We start from the raw sequence: 20,876 nt of genomic DNA on the forward strand, positions 1-20,876 counted from the left end.
GCTGCGAACGGACGGCCTTCGTTTCGTCGTAAGGTGGGCCCGTTCTGGCAGCTACTTGGTGGGGAGGTCTCGACTGTTGGGAACCCGTCGGTCGGCGTGCTGTGTGGGTATTCCGGTTCGCTGTAAGCTCGATGTCCGTGAACTGCGCGGCACTCTCTTCGGGCGACGGCTCTGGGGGCAAGGGGGCCACGATGGCTTCCACTCCATTTGGAGGAGCATTTAGTCGGGCGCCGGGTTGCTCGGTAGGCGGTGGCATCGAGTGGAGGTGCGGCGGGGCGTTACAGGTGTTGGAACCGGATTCAGTAACCCGGGCAGGCGCGGTGAGCGATTGAGGGTGAGCCGGAGACGTACGGTGGTTGCGGAACCGCCGTTGGGGAATGGGGGGGGTGAGCGGCTGCTCACTGGGGCTTACGGTGTTGACTGTCAACCTCCGCCCCGAGAGGCTGACCGTAGCTAGTTTCCCGATAGCGGCACGGAGTTAGTGGAAAACCCCGGTCCTCTCGGGTTATGGCTTCCTGATCCTCGGGCTCTTCTTCCTGGAGAGACTAGGGGACCTTCTATGGTTTCGGCAGCAAAGTTCATTACTGCGGCGGCTGTACGTCGTCGGCACTGGGCTTCAATGCGGCACGCCATATCGAGGGCATCCGTTAGAGAGCGCGGGTGGCTGCTAATGAAAGGGACCTGGTATCCCGTCTCGCGTATCCCCCAAATACAGCTCTGCCCAGGCGTTCCAGCTCTAGTGCAAAGTCCTCGAAAGACTCTCGTGGTCCCTGCATAAGATTGTGGAAAGTGTGATGCCAGTGTGCTTACTGATTGTAAAGTATTCGCGCATGGCGGATGTCAGGGAGTTGTATGAGCTGAGAGTGGCTTCTGGTAGGGTAGCGTGAAAACGCTGAGCACGCCCACGCAGACTCGTATACAACTTTCTGCACTTCTTCCTCTCTGACCAGTGGTATTCTTCGGCCATGTCGTCCAGTAGGCGTTGAAATTCGGGCCAGGGACGTGTTCCATCGAAGTTAGGAGGCGGCTCTGTATCCGACACCTCCAGAATTCCCCATTGTGAGGTTATGTCTCCGACTGGACGATGGGCAGCCATCTACGCGGTCCCTGGAATGCCGTCCATTCTCCGTGGAAACACTTGCTGCGGCTGTCCTGAACCGGCATTGGTCATTTCAGCTAAGCACGGGGTGCTGGCGGAGTGTCGCTCACCCCCTGCTTTGTTCACGCCTTCGCTGTTGCCCAGCATGGTCCTCTCGAAAGTCGCCCACATTTGTTCGAACTTCTGCTCGAACTTGAGGTTGAGCGACTGATCCAACGCCTCCACTGTTTGTTCGATCAGGCGGAACGAGCGGTTGATGGCGCGGCCCACTGCATCCAGCGCGGCAGCTCCATCTTTCGGATCTTCTAAACTAAACCCTGCTGGCGATGCTTGACGGCGGTGGCGGGCGGAATTCTTAGGCATTTTGACGCAGGTCAGGGTTCTCGCAAACCCTAGTGACCCCACACCTGGCACCAATGTAACGAGGCGCCATGTGCTTTTCTCTAATCTCGTTTTTAGAAAAAAGAAAGAAGGAATCAAGGAATTAGGGAACAGAGAGAAAAATAAAGGGTATAAAAATTATAGGGAAAAATATAACTCACACAGCTGATTCCTCGGCGGATGATCGATCTCCCAACGCAGGTAGGCTAGAAAAAAAATAAAGGCGTTTTTTCCGCTCTAACAATATAAATATTCTGCAAGGGCTCCGCCCGAAGTTAGCTTTCCTTTCTTGTTTTTTCTTCAATTTTGCATTAATTTTGACTCATTGGTAATGATAACTCTTCACATTCTTCCTTAATTTCTCTCACTGTAGTCATTAATTCATTTTTTAGCTACAAAAGTTTCTGCACACTATTTTTGGATATTACGGCGGTTAATTGGAGGCTAACATTAATGTAAATCCGGCAAAAGAAATTGATCAAATTTGGTCGGTATAATTAATTTCTCATCTTGCAAAATTGATGTAATAATTTGGCCTAGCGGCTTTTTTAATTTGTCATCCCTTGAAATTTAAGTAATAATTGGGCCTGGTGGCTTTTTGAAATTGTCATGCTGGGAAATTTAGGTAATAATGTTTTTTTAATTTCTCATCCTGCGAAATTTTGGTATTAATTGGGACTGGTGGCTTTTTTATTTTGTCATGCTGGAACATTTAGGCAATAATTGGGCCTCGTGGCTTTTTAATTTCTCATCCTGCGAAATTTAGGTAATTATTGGGCCTAGTAGCAACGCGGAATCCTCTGAACGAAAGGGGTGCTCCGCAGAGAAACACTAATCGCTGATCAAAGGGTGCTCCGCAGGGCAACGTAAATTGCTGATCGCGAGGTGCTCCGCAAGGCAACGCAAATTGCTGTTCGCGGGGTGCTCCGCAGGGCATTTTCCAAACGCCAATCGCAGGGTGCTCCGCAGGGCACCTGAGGCTTGTTGACCAATGTGGGTGCTCCCCAGGGCCGGCTGCCGGGGTCTTCCAAGCTGGACAAACCTAGCAAAAAGATCATCATCCGCTTGAGAATGAGCCTATGATCACAAAAAATAAATGTGCCACCAACCTTGCAATTTCCCCAGCGCTGCTTGTTTGCCGCCGCGGACGTGAGGGAAATTGTAGAATTTCAGCCTAAAAATCACGAAATTAACTCAAACCCAATTGGGCAAAACTGAAAAACTCACTTCTTTTATTCTTTTACTTTAACTGTTAAAACTCTCGTAGTCGAGGAAACGATCTTCCATTTTTTTTTGAACAAACTTTACCGCCTTGGTACGATGCAAATCTATAACATCTGACTGCCACGCCGGTTGGATAAAGAAAGAAAGTTCTAGAAGTACATGCGGTCGGATTCGCCTTTACCGGAGATTTTAGACAGCTGAGAAGTCCGCCATATTGGCTGGAGAGAAGCTACCCTGCCTCAGCTGATCATATACCGAGCTGGCATCACCAGTTAAGCTCTTCTATCTTTCATCGATATCTAATCTAGGTTCGATTAACATCGGTTAAATTAAAACAAACAAAAAGGAAAAAATTTAAAACTGAATTCTGTGGACTTCAGTCGCTGCTACAAAGCACCCCGCTATAATCAGACTAGGGTATGTATGAGATGGTCCCCTAGGATGATACCTACTGAAGTCATTCTCGAATGTCCTTTGCATGGTCTTCGAGTTCGTAATAACAATTTCCAATTTCCTTTCGAACTCTAGATTTCACAAAAGTAGGACCGAATTTGGCATAATGGCCAGTTTGAAAACAACTCTGTTTAAAACTTCGTCGATAAATTCCTGTCCCTCTGTGAAGCTTACTACACGAGAACGAAGATTATTACGTGCTTTCTTTGCTCGCACGCTTGCTTGCGAACTATCTCAAATGAATCGGGGCTGTCGAACTTTAGGGAGTGATCATCTAAGAGGTTTAACTATCTAAGCAAAGAGTATGTTGACCCAGATGTGATCATGTGTTGACCAAAAGCCATCTAGTAAGGACTTGTACCAAGGCTAGAGTGTACAGAAGATCTTAAAGCGCAACATATCCTGTCCAAAAACTCTTCCCAGTCCTTCTGATCAGGACGCAAATACGCTCTAATTGCTGATATCAATGAGCGATTAACTCACTCGGAATCTTAAGACTGATGCGAATGTACTGCGGTAAGGATGTGTTTGATACAATATTGCTGCATTAACTTCTGAAATACTTTCGAACGAAACTGAGACCCATTATTCGACAACACTATTTCCGGAACGCCTCAGGTCATAAACAAATCGCATTGCAATCATTTAATGACAATGCTTAAAACTATCTGGTTTTAAGAATACGTACTTGGAGAAGTGATCAAGAACAATAAAGATCCCGATGTTCCCGCTTCTCGAACGAGGATAAAGACCGAGGAAATCAATAAAAATTCGTTGGAAGATTCGCTGTGTTTCCGGAGCTTTTCCTAACGGTGCACTACCGCGGTGGTCTGAGAGTAAAGTTGGGTGCTTTAGTACTCTTACAAACCTCGCATTTACCAATATATTCCCTTAAATCTGAAACGAGACCAGGCCAGAAATAATGTCATCTAATTCCTTCGATAGTTTTGTGTATGCCGCCGTGAGAGGCCAAAGGAAACGAGTTCTTTTGGTAACCAGAGCTGTCAAGCATACTCGTCATGCATTTGCTCACCCGTTAAGTGTTCAGCTTTTCGATAGAGAAAGCCACTTTTTACAAATCCATGGCAGCCACCATCTTCTCGTTGACACGAGACAAAAAATCAGGCACTACAATTCTAGTAAATCGTTTACTAATCCTCAATCATCAATAAGTCGTTTTTATTTTAGTTTTATGGACCAACAGGTCTTCTCTTTATTAATCGCCAATTCTCAATGTCAATTGCTTAAGCTTAAGTGTCTTTGCTGGGCATTTTGCAGCAGCGGGGAAATATGTTGACTGTGGTGTTCTACATATATTCACCACGCTGGCAACCAAATAAATCAAAGCACAGCCCCTTAAGGTGGCTTGTGCTGAATGGGCATTGGTTGTATGCGAATATATTAATATTCGCTGTTTAAGCAAACAGGGGTATGCAGCGTGCGCGACATATAAATCATATTCAAGTAAGTCGGCCTGTGTGTAACATGCCAACACAGCGACAGTTGTCTGCTGGGGTGATCATGTTACCAATGCACTTGAAAATGTGCTGGCCGTTGAATCTTTGTGTATTTATAATTTAACGCTTTTAATGTACAGTATGTACCCGATATGTGGGCATACTACATCTACCTCTTTTTGAAAAATAACGTAATATAGGGGAGTTATTTTCTAAAGATTATCTATATATATATAAATGGTGCAAAAAATGTAAGCCATCGCAAAACAAGAGAACGGCTGGGTCGATTTGGCTCATATTTTTTTTCAGTTGTTTGTAATTGCCAGAAGAAGGATTAATACATAAGAAAATTTTGGGAAAACCTGCCGGAAAAGTCGCTATTGGCTCAAGAGATGTATTCATTGAAACTTTTAAAACAGCAGTCTTTGGAAATAAGTATAATAAATAATAATATAATATATCGTCTAAAGAGATGTATTGATTGTTGTATATAAAACTGTACAAAACGACTTAACGAAACATTGCCAAAGTTTTAAGTGGAAATAATGCCTGCTTTTCGATCAAGACTTGGACGGCGTTCACGCAATGCAATCTCAATGTCCGTAATAATCGAACGCAAGAGTTGCCCGAATTGCACAGCTTCGCGCTGCACAAAGACCACCTCAAGCCCGACAAAATGTGAGTAGAAGAACCCCAGCCGCAATTGAAAACTTGAATCGCGCTGCATTCGCATACAATTCCGAAATATCCTACAAAGATCATAGCTGCGTTGTTATTGGTTCATTGTCTGTCCTATGTCAGCATTTCGATTGGAAACCCCCGGCTTATGCTGTGCAGGTGGCAAAATTAAATTGCCCGTTTTGGCTCATCCACCAGAGCCATTGTATTCCATGGAAATTCAGCCCAATAAAAAACAGTTTCCTAAAGCTTGCACAAAAATATAACGGATGCTTTCAAATGACGTAATTTGGAGCCGAGGTTGGTCACCAACAAAGCTACAATCCGAGTTATAAGGTAATGGCGTCTCTTTATTATCTCATTGGTTTTAAAATTGCATCCCAACATTCAGATTCAAGGGCAAATTCACCATCAAGCGGGCGCTTTGTTACCACCACCAAACGAAGATCATAAATTCCTTTAGATCTACTTCATTGGTGATTCGGAAGATGAACTAAATCAGCGTTGTGCAATTTTCACTGCAACTAAACGTGAATTTATAGCAAAAGGCCCACTGGAAGCCATGCAAGACAATTTAATGCTCCCACTATTAATGAAGTCACAGTGGTGATTGTTGGCGAGAATGTGGAATCACGCTACATTTTTCTCAAGCGTCGGGATGATAGCTAATTGCATCGAGTTTATGAGACTCATCGGATGCACTTCAACACCCGTTGATGTTCTGTCGTGAAGAAGATGGGTATCACTTCAACATAAAGATGGTCAATCCAACGACAGGTTTGTTTACAAGTCATCACTTCTTTTTGATTCTACAACTAAGTTTGAATTCAAATTTTAGGAGAAGAAACGAATAAGAAGGTCAGCTCTATGAATTTTTAAGGGTATCAATTGATGATTCGACTAGATGTTGACAATCATCTTTTGAGATACCGCTGTTTGTTTCAACAGTACTGTGTCGACATGTACGTCAAAGTAGAAACGGAGCGTCTCAATTTCATTCGTTTCAATCAGTCGACGTTGCGCTCAGACGAGTACATCCACTTGCGTGACGCCATCTCTACTGAAGGCGGCCAACATCGGTTGTTTGACCATTCTCCCAGCTACTTATATTGGAAGCCCGCGCCATATGCATGAGTACGCTCAAGATGCGATGACGTATGTCCGTAATTACCGACGCCTGGATTTATTCATCACGTTCACATGCAATCCGAAATGGCCCGAAATTACGAAAATTGCGATCGACCTGACATCACTGCACGAGTATTCAAGCAAAAGATCACAGTACTTATGAATTACATCGTTAAGCTGAAGGTTTTTGGCGTAGTACTCGGTTGAGAGGCAGAAGCGTGGCTTACCACATGCGCACATTCTGATTTGGATGTTCGACAAGATCCGACCAGAATATTTCAGCCGAAATACCAGATAGACAAACTGATCCCGAGCTGCATTCCATTGTGACAACGAGCATGATCTATGGCCCTTGCGGAGTCTACAACCAAGAATCAGTATGTATGGATAACGGAAACTGCACAAAACGATTTCGAGGCAATCAGTGGACAAGATGGATATCCATTGTATAGCCGTCGTTCTCCAGATGACAACGGCAAATGGATCGAAGTAATGGTGAAACGTAACGAAACAAACGTAACAGTAATCGTGGATAACCGCTGGATCGTTCCATATTGCCCGCTTTTGTCGAATACGTTCTCAACGCATTGCAATGTTGAGTACTGCAACTCTATCAAATCCATCAAATACGTTTGCAAATATGTGAACAAAGGGAGCGACATGGCGGTGTTTGGCATTGCTGATCCGAATGCAAACGATGAGGTGACGAAATTTCAACTTGGACGCTACTTTAGTTGTAACGAGGCCATTTGGCGGCTGTTTTCATTTCCGATTCATGAACGTCACCCGACTGTCGTGCACTTATCTGTTCACTTGGAGAACGGCCAGCGTGTCTACTTTACGGAAGCGAACGCAGCGCAAAGAGCAGAATGCTCGATGGCGCATAAACGAGCTTTGGAGGCAGTTGACCGAACGATGAAGGATTTACCAGGTGATTCGAAACTATTTGGGGGGGCTTTGATATTGCTGTCCGGAGATTTTCGTCAAACGCTTCCCGTCATTCCTAAAATCGTCCTATTCGTGGCGATATATTATATATGTCAAGAAGTTTATATTGTCCACGAATATGAGAGTCGCATTGCAGAATGATCCCTCAGCTGCTGAATTCTCGAGACAACTGCTGGCGCTTGGCAATGGCGAAATTCCTGTTGATGTTTCGACTGGACTACAGAATTTTTGAACTCACTGGATGTGCCAGGAACTCCGCCGCATAATTTGCAACTGAAAGTGGGATCAATTATTATAATGCTGCGGAATCTAAATCATCCGAGATTAAAAAAACTGATGAACAACGTGATTCATGCGACGATTATTAAGGGCAAATTTAAAGGAGAGGAAGTTCTTATCCCACGAATTCCGATTATTCCAACAGATCTACCATTCCATTTCAATAGGATTCAGTTCCCAGTTCGATTAGCATTTGCGATGACAATCAATAAATCGCAAGGCCAATCGTTGGATATCTGCGGGATTAATCTAGAATATTAATGTTTTTCACATGGCCAATTAAACGTAGCCTGTTCGCGTGTGGGAAAGCCGTCATCATTATTTATTTTTGCACCGGATAGCAAAACCAAAAATATTATTTATCACATCGCTCTCCACCGATTTCGAGTCAAATACATTTTTATGAAATTTGAATTACCAGTGTTTTATTATTACTCTGGGGTTATATGAAGTCTTGAAATTGGGGCGAGACAAAGTTCGCCGGGATCTCTAGTATATATTAAAGATTATGATTTTTTTTTTGTATTTAAAATGCTGTATGATTAAAAATATAAAGAAAAACACCAAAGTTATGGCGTTTCCGATCGTTCAGTTATATGGCAGCTATATGATATAGTCGTCTACAAGGGTATAATGAAATAACAATAACTCTAAAATAATTTTTAAAAGTATACGAAAATGTTGAAAAATGTAATCATTCCAAAAGTGGCCGATTTAGTTTTCGATTATCACCATCCTGACAAAAGTTTTCTTAAATTCGTTTGATTTCGATTCTATGCTTGAAAGTCTAAGTGTATATGTCAGAGCGGAAAAAACGCCTTGATTTTTTTTCCAGCCTACCTGCGTCGGGAGATCCGCCGAGGAATCAGCTGTGTGAGCTATATTTTTCCCTATAATTTCTATACCTAATTTACACTCCTTTTAAACAGACGGACGGACAGACGGACATGTCTAGATCGACTCTCCTGGTGATGCTGATCAAGAATATATATACTTTATAGGGTCGGAGATGTCTCCTTCATTGCGTTGCAAACTTTTGACTGAAATTATAATACCCTCTGCAAGGGTATAAAAATGGATATATATAGTAGGTATATTTTATTTTCTTATTAGTAGTAAAACTTATTTTTTTTGTTTGTGTTTTGTTTAAGTTTTATTTGTATTACCATTATTCAAATTGTTTTGGGTATGCCCATACCGAATGATATGTATAGAATAAAATAGAAGAGATTTATAAAGGGAAATTTTTATAAATGAGATTATATTAAATAAAGTTGAATTAATTATAATTAATGACATTGTAAGGTTTTTATTTAAAATTTAAAAAAATTATTAAATTAAATGAATTGAAATTAATTGTTCTACGTATTAAACATTTTTAATCTGTATTTATGTACTACCTGCTGTTTGTTCTTATTGTCTTTTATCTTAATATTGTCATTTTTATTAATTTCGATTACTACGTAGTGTCCTAAGTACTGTTTATCTAACTTATGACCTATTTCGTTTTTTAATAAAACTTTATCTCCTATTTTTATTTTAAAATCTTTAATGTTTTTGTCATATATTTCTTTTTGCCGTTTTTTACTTTGTTCAATCAATATTCTTGCTCTTTTATATGCATTTTCGAGTCTGAACTTTGATTCTTTGGCATAATCATCTATATTATATAAATGTGTAATATTATCATTACTATTAAATGAAATATTTAATTTGAGAGATTTACTAAAAGCAAGCTCGTATGGACAGTAATCGTGTAGTGTTAAAACAGAATGTAAGTAAACATCTCAATCTGTTTTGTCTGACGAGATGAATGATCTAACATATTCGTTAAGAGTTCTGTGGCTTCTTTCTATTGTACCTAAAGTCTGGTTGTGGTGTGCAGTAGATGTTATGTTTTCAATATTTAGATATTTACATAAATCTTTGATCACTGAATTCTTGTATTCTGTACCCATATTGAATGTATTCATTCGACCGTACTTTAGAATAAAAGATTCGAATATAGCTTTTGCTACAGTTTTTGCACTTTTATCTGGTATTGGAGTGGCAACAAGGTATTTTGTTAAGTCACAAATTAATGTAACTGCATATTCATTTCCTCGTTCTGATTTAGGTAATGGACCGATCGTATCCCGTAACACTCTATCAAATGCCTTCAGAGGTGTTTCTGTAATAGTCAAGGGAGTTTTTGTATGTTTTGTTGTTTTAGCCTGTTGGCAGTTAATACATTTTTTCACGTGGTTTGCAACGTCACGCGTCATGTTTTTCCAATAGTAATGTCTTTTAATTTTCGCTAGCGTTTTTGTAATTCCTGTATGTCCACCTTGTATTGGATCATTATGTAGTCTAGACAGTATATCTTCTTTTTCTTTTTTTATCATTTATTGTGGTCACCGGCTTGAGTAGCGCTACTCGTAAGTTTATTAATATTTCATTGCCCATATTTTTCAAAGATTTTCTCGCTCGGTGCCATTTTAAGTTGGCTAATCTTATTTATACCGGCCGTTCTTTCCAGCCTTTGGAAAAATTGATCTAAATCGAATATTCCATTGGTATATAGATCATCAACACTTATTCTTGCATATATATTTTTTCCTTTTTTGAGGGAACAATTTGATGCTGTTAAATGCAAGGTCACTACTTTTTTAACATCCTCATTTCGAATGACGTCAAATATTTTGGGCTTAGAAGCTGTCGGTTGCTTTTGCAAATCCGAATCTGATTTTGAAACTGCGCAGTTTTTATTATTCTGTCTATTTTGTAATCTTGTAGTGACTTTTAAAATTTGCTTGTTTATGTCTTTGAGTTCTTCGATTCATATTCTTGATAAGGCATCTGCCACGTAATTATTTTTTCCCTTAAGGTATTCTGCTGTGAATTGAAATTCTTCTAGATCTAGTCTCATTCTTGTTAACTTGGAAGTTGGATTTTTCATTGAAAACAAATATAATAACGGCTTATGGTCTGTTTTAATAGTGAAATGTTTGCCATATACATATGGTCTGAAGTGATTTATAGCCCAGTGTATTGCTGTTAGTTTTTGTTCGGTTGTTGATTTATTGCTTTCGCCTTTTGTAAATGTTCTTGAGGCGTAAGCTACCGGGAGATCAACTCCATCGTGTGATTGAGTTGAGACTGATCCGCAAGCTTGCTTGCTAGCATCAGTTGTTATACAAAATTCTTTATTGAAATCCGGGTATTGTAGTAGGGTTGGTTGAATTAATGCATTTTTAAGGTATTCAAAAGCTTTTTGGCATACCAATTAAATGGTACATTGTTCTTGCAAAGGTGAGTTAAATGTCTTGAGTAATGAGAGAAATTTGGTATAAAGCGTCGGTAATAATTGCAGAAAGCGACGAATCTTCTCGATTCATCTGCATCAGAAGGGACAGGGTATTTAGTTATTGTATCATATATTTTATCATTAGGTAAAATTCCTTTGTTTGTACATTTATGGCCTAAGAATGTGACTTCGTGCATAAAGAATGAACATTTTTCTGGATGAAGCTTGAGATTGTGTTTTCGAGATAGGTTAAATACGTTAGTTAAGTTTTTAATCATATGATTTTCGGAACAACCTATAACTATTAGATCGTCCATGTAAAGGAAAGCTTGGGATGGTTCTAGTCACGAAAAGGCTAATGTCATCATTTTTTGAAAAGAATTAGGGGCGATTTTTACACCGTAAGGTAATCGTTTAAAGCAGTATGAGCCAGTGCTCGTTGAAAATGACGTTATGTCTCTGGATTCTTTTCCTAAAGTTATTTGGTGGAAACCAGACATTAAATCCAAACATGAAAAGAATTTTGCTCTGCCAAGTTGATCGATTATGTCGTCGATTCTTGGTAATGGGAATTTATCTGCTAATAATTTTTTATTTATTTGTCGGTAGTCAATAACTAATCTCGACCGTTTTTCTTCTGTTCCGGGAAGTGATTTCTTTGGCACAAGAAGTAATGGGCTATTGTACTCTGATACGGAGGGTTCTACAATGCCATCTTTAATTAGTTTTTCGACTTGTTCATCTATTTCTTCTTTTTGGCTATGGGGTGTTCTATAGTTTTTAATATAAACTGAAATGTCATCCTTCACTCTTAATTTTTGTTCATAAAAATTATTGGAAGATATTGGTTCCGTTTCTAAACCGAATATATCAGTAAATTCGGTGCATAGTTTAGTGAGTGTACTTTTAAACATTTCAGGAAAATTTGTTGTTTATTTGGAAAGGAACTCATTTTGTCTGATTTTGCAATCTGACCTTTGTGGTTTTTGATAGTTATCTAATGGTTCGTAGTCAATTTTAGAAATGTTTATAATTTTATTTGTATCAGTTATGTTTAAAATGCGGACAAAAGTATGATTAGAATTGGCTATAGTGCTTGCTATAATTCCGCCATCAGATATATACTGATTTTTAATAAGTATCTCTTTGTGAGACGTGTTTACATAAATTTGTCTTACAACTTCGGACCTAGCAGGAATTATTAAGTTATTGTCTATTGAATGTATAATCGGAATGTTGATCTCTTGATCGAAGTTTTCGGGTCTAGCTATTAACCAATCGTGATCTGTCTGAAAGTCAATTTGGCAATTAAATGTTTTTAGGAAGTCCATTCCTACTATACCATCACAGGGTATCGGAAAGTTATCATTAACTATTTGAAAGTTGAAAGGGATTATAAATTTTCCTGTTTGTAGTTCTATAAATGCTAAACCTTTGGAGTACCTTCTCCTATTCCAGACATTGTTATTATTTTTGATGTGTCTATGTTATCATAGTTATTAGAGTTTATTTTTAAAAGACTTAAATCAGCGCCTGTATCAATTAAAATGGTTAAGGGGGTTTTTGTTTGATAATTTTTTATTTGAATGTAAATGTTGAGACTAAGATTTATTTTATATATAGTGGTTTTGTGTGGCTTATTCTTCTTAAGGGAATTTCTTAGTTTTCCTGTTCAGTTTTTTTTTTTTTTTTTTTTTTTTTTTTGCGCGGAGTCCCACGGCCCACTTACCCGCCCAACCGACCGAGGGGCGCAGCCGTGTATCGTACGGCACGATTCGCGATAGGATAGACGCGAGATAGGAAAATAAAGGTAAGGGTCCGGGGAAAAAAGTAATAGTTAGATCAATCTTGTGCCAATGAAGCAAGTATTAATCGTTTTAGGAGCGGCAGAGAGTCAAGATTTGATATTACAGGAAAAAGTCTATTATAGTCAGAACATAATACTCTGAAAGGCTCATGCAAGGCATAGTTAGATCTACAATGATTTAAAATTAGGGGAATATAATTTCTAGTTAATCTACTTGGCACAGAAAAGTTTAGCCGACTTAACAAGTCGGGGCAGTCAATATCACCATGTATAAGGTTATAAATAAAGATAGTACCAAGCATCGTTCTACGGTTGGCTAGGGATGGTAAATTAATCAAAAGAAGTCTACTAGAATAAGAAGGTAAGATAAGATTTGCATCCCAGTTTAGGCGCCGTAAAGCAAAAAAGAAGGAAGTTTTTTTGTACAGATTCAATACGACCAATATTTATTCCGTATTGTGGACTCCAGACGGGAGACCCATACTCCAGAATCGGACGGACTAGCGAAATAAATAAAGTTTTAGTCAAATAAGGATCATCGAATTCTTTTGACCACCTTTTAATAAATCCAAGCACTCCTCTGGCTTTATTAACCATGGACGAAATGTGATTAGAAAATTTTAGTTTAGGGTCCAAGAGAACGCCAAGATCGTTTACAAGAGTTATTCTATCCAAAGAGCTGCCACTTAACGTGTAAGTCGCGTATATCGGATTGGCCCGATAAAAAGTCATCAGCTTGCACTTGGAGCCGTTTAAATTTAGTAAATTATCTCGGCACCAGTTTTGAAAATTATCTAGATCGGATTGCAAGTCTAAATGACAGGAAATGTCCTTATACTGCAGGCACAACTTAACATCATCTGCGTACATAAGTACGCGAGAATGACTTATAATTGAGGGAAGATCGTTAATAAATAATGTAAAAAGTAACGGACCCAGATGGCTCCCTTGTGGGACACCGGAGGTAACACGGAGAATTTCAGAAATTGAATTTTTAAAAAGGACCCTTTGTGACCTGCCATTTAGATAACTTGAAATCCATTTAAGCAGATCAACTGGAAAACCTAAAAGGTCAAGTTTATGAATAAGAAGTAAGTGATTTACAGAGTCAAATGCTTTACTAAAGTCAGTGTAAATGACATCTGTTTGAAAACTACTATTGAAGCCTTTTATCACAAATGTAGTGAGCTCTAGAAGGTTTGTAATTGTGGATCTACGTTTAATAAATCCGTGTTGACACGGAGAAATAATTGATCTGCAAAAGTGCTGCAAATGAGTAGTAATAATTTTTTCAAAAAGCTTAGGAATAGCTGACAACTTAGAAATACCTCTGTAGTTACTGGCTTCTAACTTGTTACCTTTTTTGAAAAGAGGAATAACAAATGATTCCTTCCAAATATTTGGGAATTGGGACGTTTCTAGAGATAAGGTAAACAACTTGTGAAGAGGTTTGCACAGGGCCTTAGCGCAATACCTAAGCACGCACCCAGGAATACCATCGGGCCCTGGCGAATAAACAGGCTTAATACGAAGAAGATCCAAAAGAAGAGAGCTTTCTGTTAAAGTGGGACAGAATATGAGGTTTGACTTGGGCATGGTGTAAGAATAAGGCTGAGATGAATAATCTAAAGTAGAGTAAGTCGTTTGAAAAAATTGGGCAAATATATCGGCTATTGCCTGATCTGTGGTTCCCGTCATGTTTTCGAACGACAGCGGGGAAGGAAAAGAATTAGATTTACGCTTGGTGTTAACAAAATTATAAAACTGTTTCGGGTCCTGAGAGAACTGGACCTTACAACGGTTTAAGTAACTATTATAACACTGAGCATTAAGCACGGTAAAGCTTGACCGAGCACTTAGATATCTAGTAAAAACAGATTGAGAACCGGTATTTTTATATTTCCTAAAAAGTCTGGACTTTACATTTCTTAAGTGTGTCAACTCTTTGCTAAACCAAGGTGATTTATTGGAAGTTGACGGATAGTACCACGGAACACAGGAATTAAAAATGAGTTTATTGCAGTATAAAAAACATTAACTGCATCGGACATATTATTGCATAAGTAAAGATCAGACCAATTGAAGCCAGAAATAAAATTATTAAGCCTCAGAAAGTCTGCCTTGCGAAAACAATGTATTCGTTTGGATTTTTCTGATTTTTCTTCTATAACTCTACCCGTATCAAATGAAAGTTCGATTGTTGGGTGATATGGATCTTCAGGTTGCGTGAGTGGTGCTACTCTGGACAGAAACACACCTTCAGGATTCGATACAAAACACAAATCAAGTAGGCGACCTAATGAATTTCGAACATGGTTTACTTGAGATAGAGATATGTCAAGCAGGCCATCAATAAAATCATGTTGTGCTATAGGTAGTAAGACATTCGATCCATCCTCAGTGGACCAAGTAACTCCGGGTATATTAAAATCACCTAGAACTATCAACTGATCCCTATCGGAAAGCTTATTTGCAACGGACTTAATAACGGATAGGTGATTTAAATAATCAGGAAGTTCAGACAACGGCGGAATATAAGAGCAAGTTATGTATATAAAGTTACCAGGAAGCGATAACTTTACACAAATAAATTCAATGGTATTGAATTCATCAAAAAATAACTCCTCAGACGGGAAGTTTGAATCAACTCCAATTAAGACTCCACCTCCCCGTCTAGAGGGACGGTCATACCTATATATTGTGTACTTACCTGGAAAAACTTCGGAGCTAAAGATCTCCGGCTTTAACCAGGTTTCTGTGAACACAATAATATGAGATGCAAAGGAAAGGCTATCAGAATACAATTTAGTGAGTTTGCTACGCAAACCTCTTGCATTCTGATAGGAAAGAAGGAGGCTAGAAGTTAGTTTTTTGAAATTGGTACACTGGTTTGGCCTCGACTAGGAAGTTTTACTCCCACGGGCCCCTTCTTCTTTATCTTAGCCTCGAACTCTTTTACAACCATATTATCCGGCCAAAAGTCGCCCGAGCATATGGCTTCAAAAAGCTCGTTAGGGACAGTTATCTTGAAAGATGAAATGTCTCTAGCATAAGAAAACTTAAACTTTTCCACCTTTACACTATTACAATCGGCTTTAGTTTTGTCTTGTATATAAGACAATACATCAGAAGATGTTTGATCAGGGGAAAGCCGAGAAACGAAAATTTGCTTCTTTAGTGGAACCACTAAAAGGGATTTTGGTGGAGCAGACATTGTTTCTGCAAAACCAACTTGAGCCGGTTGTTCGGACTCAGTAGTCCCTTGTGGTGGTGATACTACATTCTGAGAGATAGGTGGATCCACTAATTGTGAAACCACTACGGACAAATCGGAATTCTTAGAAGTCCCTGGTTGCATGCATTCTGTAACGGATTGTTCGGATACCGAATCTTTTTAGCTGCTGATCTTAGCAACATTTGAGGGTTTGCTGAAATCAGCTGCTGATCCGCTGGAATGCTCTGTTGTTCTTTTGATTTCGGTTGCGGGGTGTTCCCCTTTTGCTCCTTACCACCAGTGGCCTTTTTGCGCTTAGGGGACTCTTGTAATAGCTTACGACTATTAAACTGCGAGTCCAGCGCAGATAGGAGATCATCAGCTCGGCGAAAACTATCTCTAGCCGCTCCGAAACAGCTAATCAGTCCCATCAGGCCGCCTTTAGTTTGGCGCATGAACGATTTCATCTCGTTCGCAACCTCGACACAAGCGTCACAACAAAACTGCAAATTGGGCCCCTTTGAAAGGTCATCACTTGTCCGGCCAGTAAAACCGGCGCACTTGGTGTGCACCATATTTTCACACAGCCAGCAAGTCATATTAGACTGGTCAGCCCTGATTACGAGGCTGCATTTTTTGCAGAAGCAGACTAAATTTTTATTATTCATTTTATTTATTTACCACTGTACCAAGAAAGCGAAATTGAAATTTATAAGCGAGCAGTTATAAGTACCGCAAGAGCGCGGAAACTGCACGCTTAGAACTTTCAAAAGCAAAGAGAGCAAGAGAGCGGGAGCGTAAATAAGTTAAAGTGCATGCACAAAAGAGAAACAGCGTGGATATAAATAGGATAGAAAACACAGATAAGAATTACGAAAAACTAAAACAATTTATTAGTATCAATACAAAGTGCACTCGCGAAGCGAACGGAGTTTAAATTTATGTTTAAATAACCGAAAGAAAATTTAATGTTGTTTTTATAAAACCCACCGATGGGAATAAACGAAAACAAAATACAAAATTCGAAGCGCAGAAAAAAAAACACGACCGTTCACTTTGAAAGTCAAAGACGACTTGAGCATTCGAGTTTCCTCTATTGTTTAAATTATTTTGAGAGGTGCCTCTTTGAGCATTTGAGTTTCCTCTATTGTTTTTGTTATTAAGGGAGCCAAATGGGTCCGTTACTTTTTACATTATTTATTAACGATCTTCCCTCAATTATAAGTCATTCTCGCGTACTTATGTACGCAGATGATGTTAAGTTGTGCCTGCAGTATAAGGGCATTTCCTGCCATTTAGACTTGCAATCCGATCTAGATAATTTTCAAAACTGGTGCCGAGATAATTTACTAAATTTAAACGGCTCCAAGTGCAAGCTGATGACTTTTTATCGGGCCAATCCGATATACGCGATATACGTATGGGTCTCCCGTCTGGAGTCCACAATACGGAATACATATTGGTCGTATTGAATCTGTACAAAAAAACTTCCTTCTTTTTGCTTTCAGCGCCTAAACTGGGATGCAAATCTTATCTTACCTTCTTATTGTAGTAGTTTTCTTTTGATTAATTTACCATCCCTAGCCAACCGTAGAACGATGCTTGGTACTGTCTTTATTTATAACCTTATACATGGTAATACTGACTGTCCCGACTTGTTAGGCCGCCAAAACTCTGTGCCAAGTAGATTAACTAGAAATTATATTCCCCTAATTTTAAATCATTGTAGATCTAACTATGCCTTGCATGAGCCTTTCAGAGTATTATGTTCTGACTATAATAGACTTTTTCCTGTAATATCAAATCTTGACTCTCTGCCGCTCTTAAAACGATTAATACTAGCTTCATTGGCACAAAATTGATCTTTCTATTACTTTTTTCCTCGGACTTTTACCCATATTTCCTTATCTTGCGTCTATCTTCTCGCGAATCGTGCCGTACGATACACGGCTGCGCCCCTCGGTCGGTTAAGCGGGTAAGTAGGCCGGGAGACTCCGCGCGAAAAAAAAAAAATTAATAATAATTTGTATTTTGGTTTCCGTAATAATTTTGGTTTTGGCCTTGGAAATAATTTCCTTGATTATTATTATGTTGGTAATATGGCCCTCTGCCGCGATAATTTCCCTGGTAGAAGTTATTTCTTTCACGTGTGAAATTACCTCGATAGTTTCCTCTGCCATTGCCTCTATAATAACTACCTCGGTTATTTGTATACATTACACTGTAGTTATTTGTTTGTTGATTACTGCAGTGTATGTATTTTGTTATAGCGTCATTCATATTATTAAATGAGCTAGCTTCCAAAATTGTTTTTGTTTTTCCGCTTTCGCAATTCTTAATCAAAGTGGATATAGGTTCTTTTGTGCTGAATTTGTCAGCATGTTCAGCATTTAATCCTTCATCGATATATGATGCTTCTAGCAGTTTACGCAAGTTATCAAGTTCGTTTGTGAACTGAGTTGCAGTTTTTCCTTTTTGGTAAATATTTGCCATTTTAGCTTTAATTACCTCTGAGGTTTCGCCAACAATTGTGCTTTGTAGTTTATTAATAATAGCATCAATTGTGCGTTCATTTTGTACCTTATAGAGAATTGAACCAATTATTTTTGATTTAATTACCTCTATGGCTATTTCTTCATATGGCCCTTTTGTCATGTTGACCAATTTTATTGGCGTGATGAATCGTTGGAGATGAATTTTCTTCCCATCGAATTCTGGCACGGCATTCGAAATATCTTTAATGTACGCCCTTTGGGCGCCCGCTTCGTCAGGCATTCTGGAATGATTATTTTCTAATATGCCGTTGTTTGAATCAGAATCGTTATTTTCTTGACCTGATAATTCAGATTGAATCAAAACAGCGGGAATGGTAAGATCGTTTATATCTTCTGCCTTTATTTCCTCGCCTTCGGAATCAAAATCTTCCGGTTCAGTGTCTATTTTTATGGTCAGGGGGTATTAAGGATAGTTGGAACTGTTAGTTCCAAACTATACTTTTCTTTTATTAAGATCAAATTTGATCGTAGTTTGATCAAAAATTTTGATACTTGTGTCCAGTGAGCTTTTTCTAATTTTTCTCTGTGCTCATATGTTAGTGAACGTGCATTGTTAAAGCAAGTTACTAATATTTCGGCATGTTTATTTACCGTATTTTTCTGAATTGGCCTATTTTGTGCCAAAGATTTGTATGATTTATCAAATATAATTTTTTGTTCATTTAATCTTCTTTTTAATTCTTCCCATTCCATTATTTGTTTTTATTACTTTTTAAAGGCTATCTATTTAAAGATTTTTGCCTAGTATTAGGTGATCGCTTAGAATTGATTTTACCTGAATACCGGGAATAGTGGACAATACTATTGCCTTTTGTGTTTGAGTGCAATGTATAAGGGGAGAGAAGTCTAAATTGAAAGTTTCTAAATATAACAGTTCTAACTCATAAATGCTTATTGGAGTCGTTGAGACTAATTGCTGAATTCTTTCGGTAAAATAGGCATCCCTATCATAAACTTGTCTAATAACTTCTAAAGTAGTCATGATTCTTTTTGTTTTTCTTTTTTTTTTTTTGTTTTAGTGTCTTTTATTTTATTTCATATATATACTTTATTTATTTTCTGTTTCAATTTTGGTTACTTTTAATAATAATCATAATAATATAGAGCATCTTTTTTTTTAAATTTTGTCCAAGTCGTTTGCTTGACTTTGGAATCTTTTTCGCAAACATTTGTTGTGCAACTTGTATACTTTCATAAAAAGATTTGCTGACAATATTTATTACATTTGCCGTGGAATCGACAGTTTTTGTATCAATTAAACCCATTTTGGGTATTCTTTCCAATTCTTTTATTTTAAATCTTATGCCATTTATGTATGGCTTCCTATCATCAATAGAAAATGTCTTACTTATACTATTATTGAAATTCATTAACTCATAAAAAAATCTAATCAAATTTTCTTAAGTGTTGTTTTTTTTTTAGTTTAATTTTACAATTTTCCTGCCTATGGTTTCGTATAGCTTTACGGGCTTCACTTATAATCGGGCAGAGAAGATTCCGCTCAATTTTACGATTTTTGTCTTATACATATACAAGTTTTTATCTTTTATTAATTATTTTTGTGTTTAATTCTGGTTTCCCGATGTTTTCGTCCTTGTCTGCATCAGCTGGTCGTCAACGGTTGGCTCGCTGATGCTCCTTCGCTGGCATAAGGGGCGGCCTGCCCCTCACACTTGTTGTCTCAGCTGCAGATGTCCTGGGCCTATGGGCTCAGGCGGTACCGGTGCCGGTCATCGCACAGGTTTTAATACATGTTGATTTGCAGTGTGGGCTCTCCAGAGGTCCTGGGCAGTCCTTGGGACACTCCTTGATCCTTTGTGGTATTTTCTGTGTGGGAGGAGTAGGTGTTATTTTTTTCTTTGGCACAAGTTTATAATTGCTGAGTGAGCTGGAGTTATTGGCTTTGATTTTTTAAGGCTTGAATTTCGAAAATCAAGTTCTTCATGTAACTTTTGGGCTGTTGGCCATTGGGGTGGCGGTTGGGTTTTAAATAATAGCCACTTTATGTGAGCTATTCTTTTTGTTATCTTGTTTTTTACGCCCCCTCGTTTGGCAATAACTCCATCTCTACTCACTCAGATAAGTTTTCCATGGTCCACGGATCCTTTGCTGTCCTTCGATGTCACGGTCGCCATGTAAATCGTTTACTAGTCCTCAATCATCAATAAGTCGTTTTTATTTTAGTTTTATGGACAAACAGGTCTTCTCTTTATTAATCGCCAATTCTCAATGTGAATTGCTTAAGCTTAAGTGTTTTTGCTGGGCATTTTGCAGCAGCGGGGAAATATGTTGACCGTGGTGTTCTACATATATTCACCACGCTGGCAACCAAATAAATCAAAGCACAGCCCCTTAAGGTGGCTTGTG

This window comes from Drosophila rhopaloa, unplaced genomic scaffold (assembly GCF_018152115.1).
Source record: "Drosophila rhopaloa isolate 14029-0021.01 unplaced genomic scaffold, ASM1815211v1 contig_4, whole genome shotgun sequence".
Taxonomy (NCBI): domain Eukaryota; kingdom Metazoa; phylum Arthropoda; class Insecta; order Diptera; family Drosophilidae; genus Drosophila; species Drosophila rhopaloa.